We start from the raw sequence: 12844 nt of genomic DNA on the forward strand, positions 1-12844 counted from the left end.
TTAACTGCAATTGGGTACTGAAGTAAATCCAGTGGTGACAAGTGAAAATTTCTCTCAGACCTGAACTTGAAGCCGAATTTACCGCTTTACATGAGTGGTCATCTTAACTGTCTCAGCTATTCGAGCACACTTTCCGTCCAACCCAAATTCTCAGTTTGTCTTACACTCCACATGTAGTGTCCACTGTCCATTATCCTCACTGTTTGTAACTTCATCTGATTCCTACAAGTGTTTGAATATAGTGTGCATCCATACTGAAAGTATAAATATTTTCCATTAGATTGTTATCGTATGGTGTCTGTTCTTTCGGACATGTCTGAAAGAGTACTGTTTAATGTAAGGGAGTACAGAAAACGTTGAAAGGAACTCGTTTAATGCAGTGGTGAAAAGTTCTCGGCTTACTAGCCGGGTGGCAGTGTTGAGATACCATGACATTTCGAGGAGTCATATTCATCATCTTGTGGTGAAGTATCGAGCGTTTTTTTAACTTTTCATTTCCACATCTTAGGTAGGCAGCGGGCTTTTTGAAGGCATACGGTTTTCCCTTTCCAGCCAAAGATATGCCTATATTTATTTTAGTGGAGCGTCCACCTCCCTCTACCTAAGTGTGGGCGTCAGGGTCTTGTCCATGTGACGGGCATGGAGGGGTGCACTCGAACCTCCTGATCTACCTTGCGTGCTGGCCTCTGCTGGGCGCCCTCACATGTAGCAGCTAACGCGGAACAATATGCCGGACTTTTTTCGATAACCTTCGTTCGTACTGACAAGAGGCACATGGATCTTTATTTCTATGGCTACCTTCATAATGCTTTAACAAACGCCACTTGCTCAGCCCAGAAAATTAGTGTTTTCAAAATCAAAAGTATGTTCTTCATTTACGCTCTGCTCTGCCACTTCTAATTTCTCTGTATGTCCAAGATGTACCCACCTGATGTGTTTCTAGCAATTCTTCGAGATACATCACTGTGTTTGCCCCCATGTACTGACGGCCACATTCACATGCGATGCTATATCTCCCTGGTATTTGAAGTTTCAGTGGGTCTTTCTCAGAACAAAGAATATCTTTCATCTTCGTTGGTGACTGGAAGACAATTTTGGTATCGCATTTTTCAAGTGGCCTCGCGATCTTGGATGAAAGTGGCCCCAAGTAAGGAAGAAATGCAAGTGTATTGTCTCCCTCCTCTTATTCCAAGTTTGCTTGAAAGCCTTTCTAATCTGGGCTCCATTGTACCAATTTTTATGGAGTACTTCCTTCAGACACTGTAGCTTGGTTGGGAGGCTTTCCGTATCAGAGATGAAGCGCCCTATGTACCAGAGTGGTCAGCACTGTATGCCTCTGTGCCGGATGGTGGCAGCTCGCTGCAAGCAGGTTCAGGTCTGTGTGGGTCTTCTTCCTATAAACTGAATGACCTATCGCACCATCAGCCTTCTGCCTTATTAAGAAATCCAAGAAAGGAAGACATCCATTCTCTCTTAGCTACATCATGGAAGTAATATTTTGATCGGTGCTGTTACAGAAACTCATGCAGCCCCTGTTTTACATTTTACCCGAAGTGCCAACTCCACAAAGTATTTTATGTAGAGGATTTGTATCTCAAAGGCCAATGGGGACCTCATTGCTACTCTATTTATTTGTTCATAACACTCCTCCTTGCCCTTGAACTTGAAGGAGGTAGTAGTGAGTGCATGTTCAAGGGGTTTTACTGTTTGCAGTTCGAAGTGATGAGTGACAAGTGACAAGGAGTCTTGAAGAGGTACTTTTTGAAGAATGATATAACACTGAAGCTCAAAAGCAGGTCGTATTTCTGTAGTTACATGCATTTAAGTGCTGTCATGAAACAAACCAAGTTCATCGCATGGTGACTGCAGTGTCCTACAAGTGTAGCTACTTATTAGGCTAGTCCATACGCCAGTGAGTTAATGGTATTGACATTTGGTCGCATAGGTACCCCATCCTTGTGGATTTTGGGACGTCTATACAGGTGTGGTGTGGCTGCTGCCCTAGGATACAGTCACCTCCTCATTTCCTTTGGTGGATTTGAACTTACGCAAAGCAACTGTTCTCTTTGCCATCGTCTTCGCTGGGTCCTTCTGCGCTTTTTGTAGGACGGCTCTTGTAACAGCTGGCTAATTTTATCCTGGTAGTCATCAGTACGCATTAGTACTATAGCATTATCTTTGTCTACAGACAGCTACGGAGCATCTCTTACTCCTGGAAGTGCAGAGGTGCTGTATGCGTGAATGTAGACTTTGAAGTCATTAAATAACACAAATCGGCTAATGTAAGATTCAAGTTCAACGTGTGATGCTGCTGAGAGGAAGAGTCTGTATACTATATCTATTAAGGAAGGTTGGGCATCCCGTCGACATCGAGATCATTAGCAATAGAGCACAAGCTCGGATGGTGTCAAGGATAGGGAAGGAAATCGGCCTTGACGTTTCAAAGGAACTGTGGTGTTACCGCCAGACACCACACTTGCTAGGTGGTAGCCTTTAAATCGGCCGCGGTCCGTTAGTATACGTCGGACCCGCGTGTCGCCACTGTCAGTGATTGCAGACCGAGCGCCGCCACACGGCAGGTCTAGAGAGACGTCCTAGCACTCGCCCCAGTTGTACAGCCGACTTTGCTAGCGATGGTTCACTGACAAATTACGCTCTCATTTGCCGAGACGATAGTTAGCATAGCCTTCAGCTACGTCATTTGCTACGACCTAGCAAGGCGCCATTATCAATTGCTATTTATCTTGTGATGCATGTACCGTCAGACCGATGTTCACCAATTATGGATTAAAGTTAAGTATTCCAGAAGCTACGTACCTTTTTTGCTAGTATAATTCCTTTAACTGTTCCAGACCTCACGCCAGCCTGCGTGAGCTTAAATGCGTGCCTTTCGGCTTCCTGTCCTAGTGGCTTGGCTGTCTTGCCAAGTCACAACAGGAACCATCCTGGCATTTGCCAGTAGTAATTTAGGGAAATCACGGAAAATCTAAATCCGGCGGGCTGACGCAGATTTCAACCGCCAACCTCCCAAATGCGAGTCCAGTGACATATCTGTCAATTCGATCTGGTAAGAGTCTTAGGCTGATGAGCAAATCACATATTTTTTACGTAACACATCGAAAATCCTAAAAAGTTATGCAAATAATAAGTAATTACAGAGTCGATGGGTATTTTTTTACAACAGTATATTGACATTAGCATTGCATTTTGGAGCTGTGACTCACTTCAAAATATTACGGTATCTGTAGTAGCCTTAGAGCAGCACCTAACACACAAATCTAAAACATCAGGGTGAACAAGTCACATCACAGGATATTTTTTTCCATAATGTCAATACATATTCTAATTTTTTTTAGGAGTCATGACTGGAAATGGGTCTATGATCACATGATCAACTTATAATACACACACGGGAGTTTGTAAGGCTAGAGATATAGTTGAATGCATTAGTCTGTTATCTTGCAACTCAGTCTCCATCCCATCCTTAAGGGGAGTACGTACGTCCTATACCCACAGTGTTAAATTTCCAATATTGATGACCCATTATCTCAGAACCTGTGACAGATAGAGACCTGAAATTTTTGGGATGTATAGTATCACTCTTTTTCTGATTACTGAACCAGAATCAAAATGTACAAAATGGCTCTGAGCACTATGGGACTTAACATCTGTGGTCATCAGTCCCCTAGAACTTACAACTACTTAAACCTAGCTAACCTAAGGACATCACACACATCCATACCCGAGGCAGGATTCGAACCTGCGACAGTAGCGGTCACATGGTTCCAGACTGAAGCGCCTAGAACCGCATGGCCACACTGGCCGGCTCAAAATATACAGAGAAATAATTAGCTAGTTATGATTTTTTTAAAAATGTTGTTCAATATTTTCTTTTAAAAGTCCACTTTTTCTTCCGTAAGTAAAAAACCGTTAGAGGTAGAGGTGTTTTGGGAGGTTCAGTAGCTGCAGTATACTAAGTGGTAACATAGTGTAAAATTAGAGATATGTATTGTAATAGTTCCTGAGATAATGGGTCAAATAATTTTAAAAATGTCATTTCCGGCAAATCAAGTTCAAACACTTTATTTGAGATTAACTTACACATGGAGGCATGCCAGCTTCTAGAAACAGCCAGGCCCATAATCAGCATTATCTGGATCCTGTTCTTGACAATCCTGCAAACCTAGAAGCTTCCTTCTTTTCCTGCCTCTTGCTTCTTTAGTCATTTCCTCTGCTGCACGCTGGGCTTTCATGATCCTAAGCCGATCCATTCGCTGAAAGGCTTGCAGTGTGTTGGCACCTGGAGTGATACCAAGTTCCTCTAGTACCCCAATTCTTCCCTTTATAGCGTCATTAAACGTTATCACAGCATCACAAACACCCAAGCATAGAGTTTTCCTTCCTACAAAGACATTTTTTGGTTCAAAATGGCTCTGAGCACTATGGGACTTAACTGCTAAGGTCATCAGTCCCCTAGAACTTAGAACTACTTAAACCTAACTAACCTAAGGACGTCACACACATCCATGCCCGAGGCAGGATTCGAACCTGAGACCGAAGTGGTCGCGCGGTTCCAGACTGTAGCGCCTAGAACCGCTCGGCCACTCCGGCCGGCCATTTTTTTTTTTGGTATGCGGGTCCAAATTACATTATTGAAAGACTCATTCGGGTTTTGTGTTCGATCATGAAGACATCTGGAAAGAAGTTCAGGATGAGCTAATTCTCTGTATACTGGTTTAATAGCTTCCATCACTGCAGGTGGTATGCTATTTTTGCGCCTAAGTTTTTCCTCGCTACCCGCTGCCTGAGCTTTGCGGTACTTGCACCATGAATCAGCACCAGGTGGACAAAGACCATGTATAGGTGTATCATGAGTGGAAGATTTGTGGTAGAATGTAGCCCACACTGCTCGTTTCATCCCTTGTAGGTCATGAGTATTGTTTCGTATTGCGTTCCATTAATAATGCTGGAGTTCATCAATGTTTTTGTCTGTAAGACTTCCTTTACCATTTAGAGTCTTCCCATCTGATAAATTCTCTTTTCCTTTTGTCTGCTTCAATTTTCGGAGTCGTGTTCCCATCCGTTTTTGAACGTGGCCCTCACATTCAATCTTAACAATCTACTTATTACCATAAGGTTGGCTTTCCACTACTGATTTGTAAGCTTTTGAATCACCATCCCCCAAGTACTCAGGGTAACACATACCTCTCTCCTGTTGTGAACGTCTGAACATAGAAACAACTGCAGTAGCCTCCATACCCCCACTAGTTCCCTCATAATTCTTACCACAATTTGTTTTATAGTTTTCACTTGTTTCATCAACTGATTTACACTGATGACAGTATTTTGTTAGCACTTCACTGTCTAAAACTTTACTTGTGTCAACACTAGTGACAATTGCAACTGCATTTTTTTATGTGTGACCTCTCTTCTGCCATGTGCCATCAACTACCACAGATAAGTCTGTTGCGTTATTTAATTCTACTGCTTCTTTAGCAGCAGCTTTCATAGAAGCAACAGCAACAGATTTGACACATTCACCAATTACTTCTGTGTACTTACTTGATCTGGTTGGTGGGTTTGGCAAGTTCAGCGTTGGACATAATATTTCAGGTGCAGTCAATCCTTTCAATCCACCTCATTCCATACAGGAATCTAACATTGCTCTCAAACATGTCATTCTTGCACTTTTCAGAAGTCCAAAATGATGTCGAGATCCTGCAAACTTCGCACTGAATATCAAGTTTGTTAGCCAGTCCAGTCCTTGCAGATGAGCCCTCAGAGATGCTAATTTGCCCACCACAAACCTTACATGACACAGCATCTTGCAAAACTTGTCCTAACACACTCAAATCTAAAAGAACATAACCTAAACTATTTTGATCTTTGCCAATAAATAAATCTTCATGGTCTCCAAGTTTCCTCTTCGAAGCACTAGTAGGTGTGTCCTTATCACGGACCTGTGAAAAATCTATTTCAGGATCAACACTGGATTTAGATTTTGTGATATGCTGATTTCCATGGAAACGTTGCTTCTTAAAACAATAAGACACCAAACCACTTTGTTTTCAGTTCAAAACTTATGAAACACGACAACCACAAAGTAAATAAACAAAATGCATGTGCTATACCGCCATTTCTGTTTACACAGTGCATCCAACCTCTTAACAAGAACATTAACATGATTTCAAGGAATAAATAGCTGAAAGCCACAGCCTTCTAGACTGAATAGTTCAAGAGATAGAGATACTTAGGCAAGTCAGTGCATAACGACCGGATAGTTTTACACACGCACTGTTAACTTTGAAATGATAAAAACTACACTTCCAATAGGAATTTTTCGACAAATAATGCATCAAATTATTAGGGAGAGATCAAATATTAATGAGAGATAATAATCCGAAAATGTCACTTTTTGACCAATTCCGCCATACGTACTCCCCTTAAACATCTTGAACTTCGCACTTCCCAATGAATTTTTCTTCCACCATACGATGAGAATTACGAAATACTGCACATCCCCTTTTGAGATAATTATTACGCTTATGATTGGTAAATGTTAATTTGTCATACATCCTTCAACAAAGCACCGGAAAATCCGAATCAATAATCGGAATGTGATTGCAAGTGGTAAATAATTATTGATCAGATCGACTCAGGTAGGTAAGTATCAGGCGATGCATGACTTTCGGTTTGAAGTGCGTACTGTTATATGTATTAGCCAGGAATTTGTAACGATGGATGTGTAACCATGCTCTTCTGCACATTCCTTGTGCTTTATCTCCACTATAATAAAATCATCTTACATCTGAAGGCTGCACAAATTAATAAACTCTTATGGAAGGGGTACTCTCGTTACTGCAGGGACGTCTGAAAATTCAAAATGTCTTATGTAAGTGATAAATTACTACAGATTAAATCGATCATCAGGGGTATTATTATGACTGTATATTGACATCAGCGCTACGTATAGTTTCAGGCAGTTGATCCAGTTTAACGACTGCTAGTTCCACATTATAGCAAAAATGTATATTTCCATTATTAAAAAATCCGCAGCGTCAACACTCACCAAGTAAAAATTCTCCTAGCGTTGCTAAGAAGCACACTGTAAACAATTTCTCTCATAAATGGTACAGGATAGGAAATGGTAGAGAGAGAAATTCACTTTATTTGAATGTGTGTGAAATCTTATGGGACTTAACTGCTAAGGTCATCAGTCCCTAAGCTTACAAACTACTTAACCTAAATTATCCTAAGGACAAACACACACACCCATGCCCGAAGGAGGACTCGAACCTCCGCCGGGACCAGCCGCACAGTCCGTGGCTGCAGCGCCTGAGACCGCTCGGCTAATCCCGCGTGGCTCTCTTTATTTATTTAAAAAATGAATGCACTTATAGTCATCTCCGTACACCTCTACAACTTGGCTGTAGAGAACCAAATGCCAGCAGCATCGGCGTGAGCTTAAGTGAGATACCAAATATTTCTGTCGTACTTGCTCATCCACAGGCACAGTAAATAATGCAGACAGCTGGACATAACCAACAGAGAATGCGGGAACAGCCTGGTTAACAGCAGCATATCAGAAAAACGTCTGGGAAGGTGATGTTTTTCCAGGATAATAACTGTAAATAATGAAAACATGCTTCCTAGTCTTGGTTTGGTAGGAAGTATCCACCCACAGCAATGTGGCTGATGAATTGGTTCGAAAAACAGTCAGCCACTCCCTTCTATCATTAAGAAATGCTCTGTTAGAACTGTGTTCTTGTAATGCGCGTGCACCCCATGTTGTTGTTGTGGTCTTCAGTCCGAAGACTGGTTTGATGCAGCTCTCCATACTACTCTATACTGTTCGAACCTGTTCATCTCCGAATAACTACTGCAACCTACATCCTTCTGAACCTGCTTGCTGTATGAATCTCTTGGTCTCCCTCTACGACTTTTTACCTTCCACACTTCATTCCAATACTAAGCTGGTGGTCCCATGATGTCTCAGAATGTGTCCTATCAACCCATCCCTTCTTTTCATCAAGTTGTGCAACACATTTCTTGCCTTCAAATCCTATTCAATACCTCATTAGTCATGTGATCTACCCATCTAATCTTCAACATTCTTTTGTAGCACCACATTTCGAAACCCTCAATCCTCTTTTTGTCTAAATCGTTTATTGGCCACATTTCACTTCCATATATGGCTACACTTCAGCCAAATACTTTAGAAAAAATTACTAACACTTAAATCTGTATTCGATGTTAGCAAATTTCTCTTCTTCATGAATGAGTTTCTTGCCATTGCCAGTCTACATCTTGTATCCTCTCTACTTCGGCCATCATCAGTTATTTTGCTGTCGAAATAGCAAAAGTCATCCACTACTTTTAGTGTCTTGTTTCCTAATCTAATTCCATCAACATTGCTTGATTTAATACAACCACATTCAATCGCCATTGTTTATGCTCATCTAATAACCTCCTTTCAAAACACTATCCATTCTGCTCATACTCTTCCAAGTCCTTTGCTGCCTCTGGCAGAATTGCAATGTCATCACAAGACTTCAAATTTTTCACTTCTTCTAGCTGAAATTTATTTTCTTCTCCAAATTTTTGTTTGGTTTTTCTACTGCTTGATCAGTTTGTGGATTGAGTAATATCAGGAATAGGCTACAACACTGTCTCACTCCCTTCTCAACCACTGCTTCCCTTTCATGGCCCTCGGCTCTTATAACTGCTGTCTCGTTTCTCTATAAGTTATAAATAGCCTTCAAAATGGTTCAAATGGCTCTGAGCACTATGGGACTTAACATCTGAGGTCATCAGTCCCCTAGAACTTAGAACTACTTAAATCTAACTAACCTATGGACATCACACACATCCATGCCCGAAGCAGGATTCGAACCTGCGACTGTAGCAGTCGCGCGGTTCCGGACTGAAGCGCCTAGAACCGCTCGGCCACCGTTGCTGGCAAATAGCCTTCCACTCCCTGAGTTTTACCCCTGCTACCTTCAGGATTTCAAAGGGAGCATTCCAGTCAACATTGTCAAAAGCTTTCTCTAAGTCTACAAACGCTGTAAACGTAGCTTCGCCTTTCCTTAACCTAAATTCTAAGGTAAGTCATAGGGTCAGTACTGTCTTCAGTGTTCCTTCATTTCTCCGTAACCCAAACTGATCTTCCCTGAGATTGGCTTCTACGAGTTTTTTCATTCTTCTGTAAATAATTTGTGCTAGTATGTTGCATCCATCACTTGTTAAACTGATAGTTTGGTAGTATTCACACCTGTCAGCAGCTGCTTTCTTTGGAATTGGAATTATTACATTCTTCTTAAATTTGAGGATATTTCGTCTGTCTCATACATCTTGCTCACCAGATCGAAGAGTTTTGCCGTGGAAGGCTCTCCCAAGGCTATCAGTAGTCCTGATGGAATATCGTCTATTCCTGGGGCCTTGTTTCCGTATAGATCTTTCAGAGCTCTGTCAAATTCTTCTCCCATCTCATCTTCATCTACGTCCACTTCCCTTTCTATGATATTGCCTGCAAGTTTATCTCCCGTATGTAGACCCTCTATATACTCCTTCCACCTTCCAGCTTTCCCTTCTTTGCTTAGGACTGGTTTTCCATCTGAGCTCATGATATTCATTCGGCTGCTTGTCTGTTCCCCAAGGGCCTCTTCAATTTTACTGTAGGCGGTATCTATTTTTTCCGTAGTGAAATATGCTTCTAAAGTCATACATTTGCCCTCTAACCATTCGTGCTTAGCCATTTTGCGCTTCCTGTCAGTCTCATTTTTTAAAAGGTTGTATTCTGTTTCTCCTGCTTCATTTATTTCATTTTTATATTTTGTACTTTCATCAATTAAATTCAGTATTTCTTGTGTTATCCATGGATTTCTACTAGCCCTTGTCTTTTTACCTATTTGAACCTCTACTGTCTTCACTATTTCATCTCTTAAAGCTATCAATTCGTCTTCTACTGTATTCCTTTCCACTCCTCTAGCTCACTGTTGCCTAATTGTCCCTCTGAAACTGTCAGCAACCTCAGCATTCTATACTGATTTAGAAATGTATTATGCTTACCGTGAATACAAAACCATCCAGCAGAGCAACACAGAATTCCAGAATACTACTGTCAGTAACCCTGTTTGGTAGAATTCTCCAGAAGATACGGGTTTAGCTCTCATGCCACTCTGTCTTAGTGATTGTAAATGTGTAGAACAAACACTGGAAGGCGTTCTAGCGGGGCAGCATGATCAGAATGTCCACCACCAACAACTGCTTTTTATTGACGATGATTAGTGATACAAGTAGCAAAAACCTGCAGTTAAAGGTGATGATGGCAACACTCCTAGTTACGTGATATTCTGGTCATACTTCCTAAATGTGATTGGAGTTGCAATCCAATCACGCTATTTCGTGTGCACTGCGACATGGAAACCACAGGGCCATTGGGTGGGGTGTGGGTTGAGCAAGACAAGCAACATGCATGTGTTTTGTTTGTGTGCACAGTGTTACTCTACGCTTCAAAAATATATACTTAGCGGCATGTATTTATTAAAGTATGAGCCCAGATGTCGACAAAACAGTGCAAAACGCTACTCGCAAATGAACAGTACAGCCCAAACCTGACAACCATATGGAAGAACATGACAATGCTACCCTAGCATAGAGAGTTATCATAATGTATAGATTGTATTGAGTATTGTGTGTATTTAAATGGGGGACCTAGAAACGATGGAGAGGATTCGTCCCACTATAGCCCTCAGTGGTTCACAACTCCACAACATTCCACAGCAGTCCACCCACCCCACCGCCGCCCACATCAAACCCAGGGTTATTGTGCGGTTCGGCCCCCAGTGCGCCGCACCCCCTCCCCTCCCCTTTTGGGAACGTCTCATACTGGACGAGTGTAGCCCCAAATGTTTGCGTGGTAGAGTAATTATGGTGTACGCATATGTGGAGACGGTGTTTGCGCAGCAGTTGCTGATCCTATCCATGCATACGCGCTAGTTTTGAAAGCAAGATGGCTGGGAAGCTGGATTCTGATTGGTCCATAGAGCAAAAGGAGGGAGGGAATGAATCTTATCTGCAATGCAGCCCACATATTTGCACCGACGTGTTGGGACCTGGTTGCCGCTACTACCGTGGCAGGGAGGGCCCTCGCTAAATGATTGATGTAGCACAGGTGACTTTTGCGCCAGCAATCAGGTCGGTCGCGTCTGAGATGATTCCACCTGAAATAATGCAATTTCTGGCCATTACTGGGTTGGTGCAGTGTATTCACGTTCATACTGCAAGCATTGGTGGTCGAAGTGTGCTCAATCTTGCATGAGACCCCACTTTTGGGGGGGGGGGGGGGGGCGGGGGTGCTTGGAGATATTGGTCATCTCTCGAGGTGCGTATTTTATAGCGGTGTGCAAATTATTATACACATATGATACACTTTTGACTGGAAATTGCTAGACTTCATAATTTTGCTATGACATCATAAATTTACCACGATGTCATTATTTCCAACCACAGCTCGTTTTAACGCTTAAACTATGACATCAGACAATCTAGTAATGCAGAGGGAGCTCAGCAAAGGTTTACCTATCGTGGTGTGGTGTATCTTATATGTACGGTACCATTGGCTGGAAATCGGCAAAACAGGTGCTTATAGAATTCGCTGTAATGTCATTAATTTTGTGGAATATGTCGCGATGTCATTATTTCTACCAACAGCGAAAAGTGTTGATTTCTAACATATACACTGTGATTTCACATGGACACCAGTAACGTACAGGATGATTATAATTAAAGTTTCGCTACTTCAGCAGGTGTATATGGTAAAATATTTACCGTATAGGCACTCAACTTTGTTGTTCAGACGGTATGTCACAGGATTTGCGTTGTTATTAGTGTTAGTATCATGACTTGCTGTTAAATGCTGGTACTGATGCGGCGATGTAGGACTGAGAAACAAGCATCAGTGCCCATTATAGTTGCAGACAGTCAATATGGGTCTTGACAAGGAGAGTGGGGCTTAACTCATAAAGCTGTTTTATGAAAACAACAGCACTAGTGCTGTTGCTCTTCACGAGTGTCGACGCATTATAGGAATATGTAGAGGACTTCTTTCCCCACCAAGGTTAAAGAACATGACCTTGATCAATTGCCAGTGGTTCCCCAGGGCGAGGAGAGCGGGGAGAGGGGGGTGGGGGGTAACCTCGAATATAAGTTGTCAAAGTGTGTATACTGACAATGGAAGTCCCTGTAAGTGACCCTGAGATTAAATTGTTATCGGCACTTCAGTGCCCACTGAATAACTACTCATGTCTACACACGGGTCACGCATTTCCCATAAATTACAGGCCGGTGGTTTACAGGCTCGAAGCTAGTGCCTGATAGCATCTGAGATTCGTTTTATTGGGTTCAGATAAGATGAATTTGGAGGCAATGTCAACTGCATTTCACCTATCATGTTCCTCAAACCACTGTAGCACGATCCTGGACTGTGACGTGGACAGTTATCTTGGTGAATGGCGTCATCGCCATTGGGGAAGACATCAAGCATGATGGGATGCAGATGATCTGTAATAATGTTCATTTTGTCCACAGTTGTCATCATGCATTTGATCACTATCGCATGTCCCATGAAAGATCAGGTGAATGTTGTCAACAGCATAATACTGCCCCAAAGAACTTGTCTCTGTGGTACCGTGTATGTTCTGAGCAGCTGTTCCCCTGGATGATGACGTACACCATCGACCTGATGTAACAACAGACGTGGTTCATCACACTAGGTGACATACTTCCGTTGATCAAGAGGCCAATCTCGATGATCGGTACCCAATGCAATCATACTTGATGATGT

General features: G+C 42.2%; 1 protein-coding gene across 2 annotated transcripts in view; it reads right to left on the reverse strand.

Moving 5' to 3' along the window:
* LOC124722852 (glycine receptor subunit alpha-3) overlaps nt 1–12844 on the reverse strand; it is a 375323-nt gene that overhangs the window by 70863 nt on the left and 291616 nt on the right. The gene's annotated exons all lie outside the window — the stretch shown is intronic.

The sequence above is a fragment of the Schistocerca piceifrons genome, chromosome X (assembly GCF_021461385.2).
Source record: "Schistocerca piceifrons isolate TAMUIC-IGC-003096 chromosome X, iqSchPice1.1, whole genome shotgun sequence".
NCBI classification, from domain to species: domain Eukaryota; kingdom Metazoa; phylum Arthropoda; class Insecta; order Orthoptera; family Acrididae; genus Schistocerca; species Schistocerca piceifrons.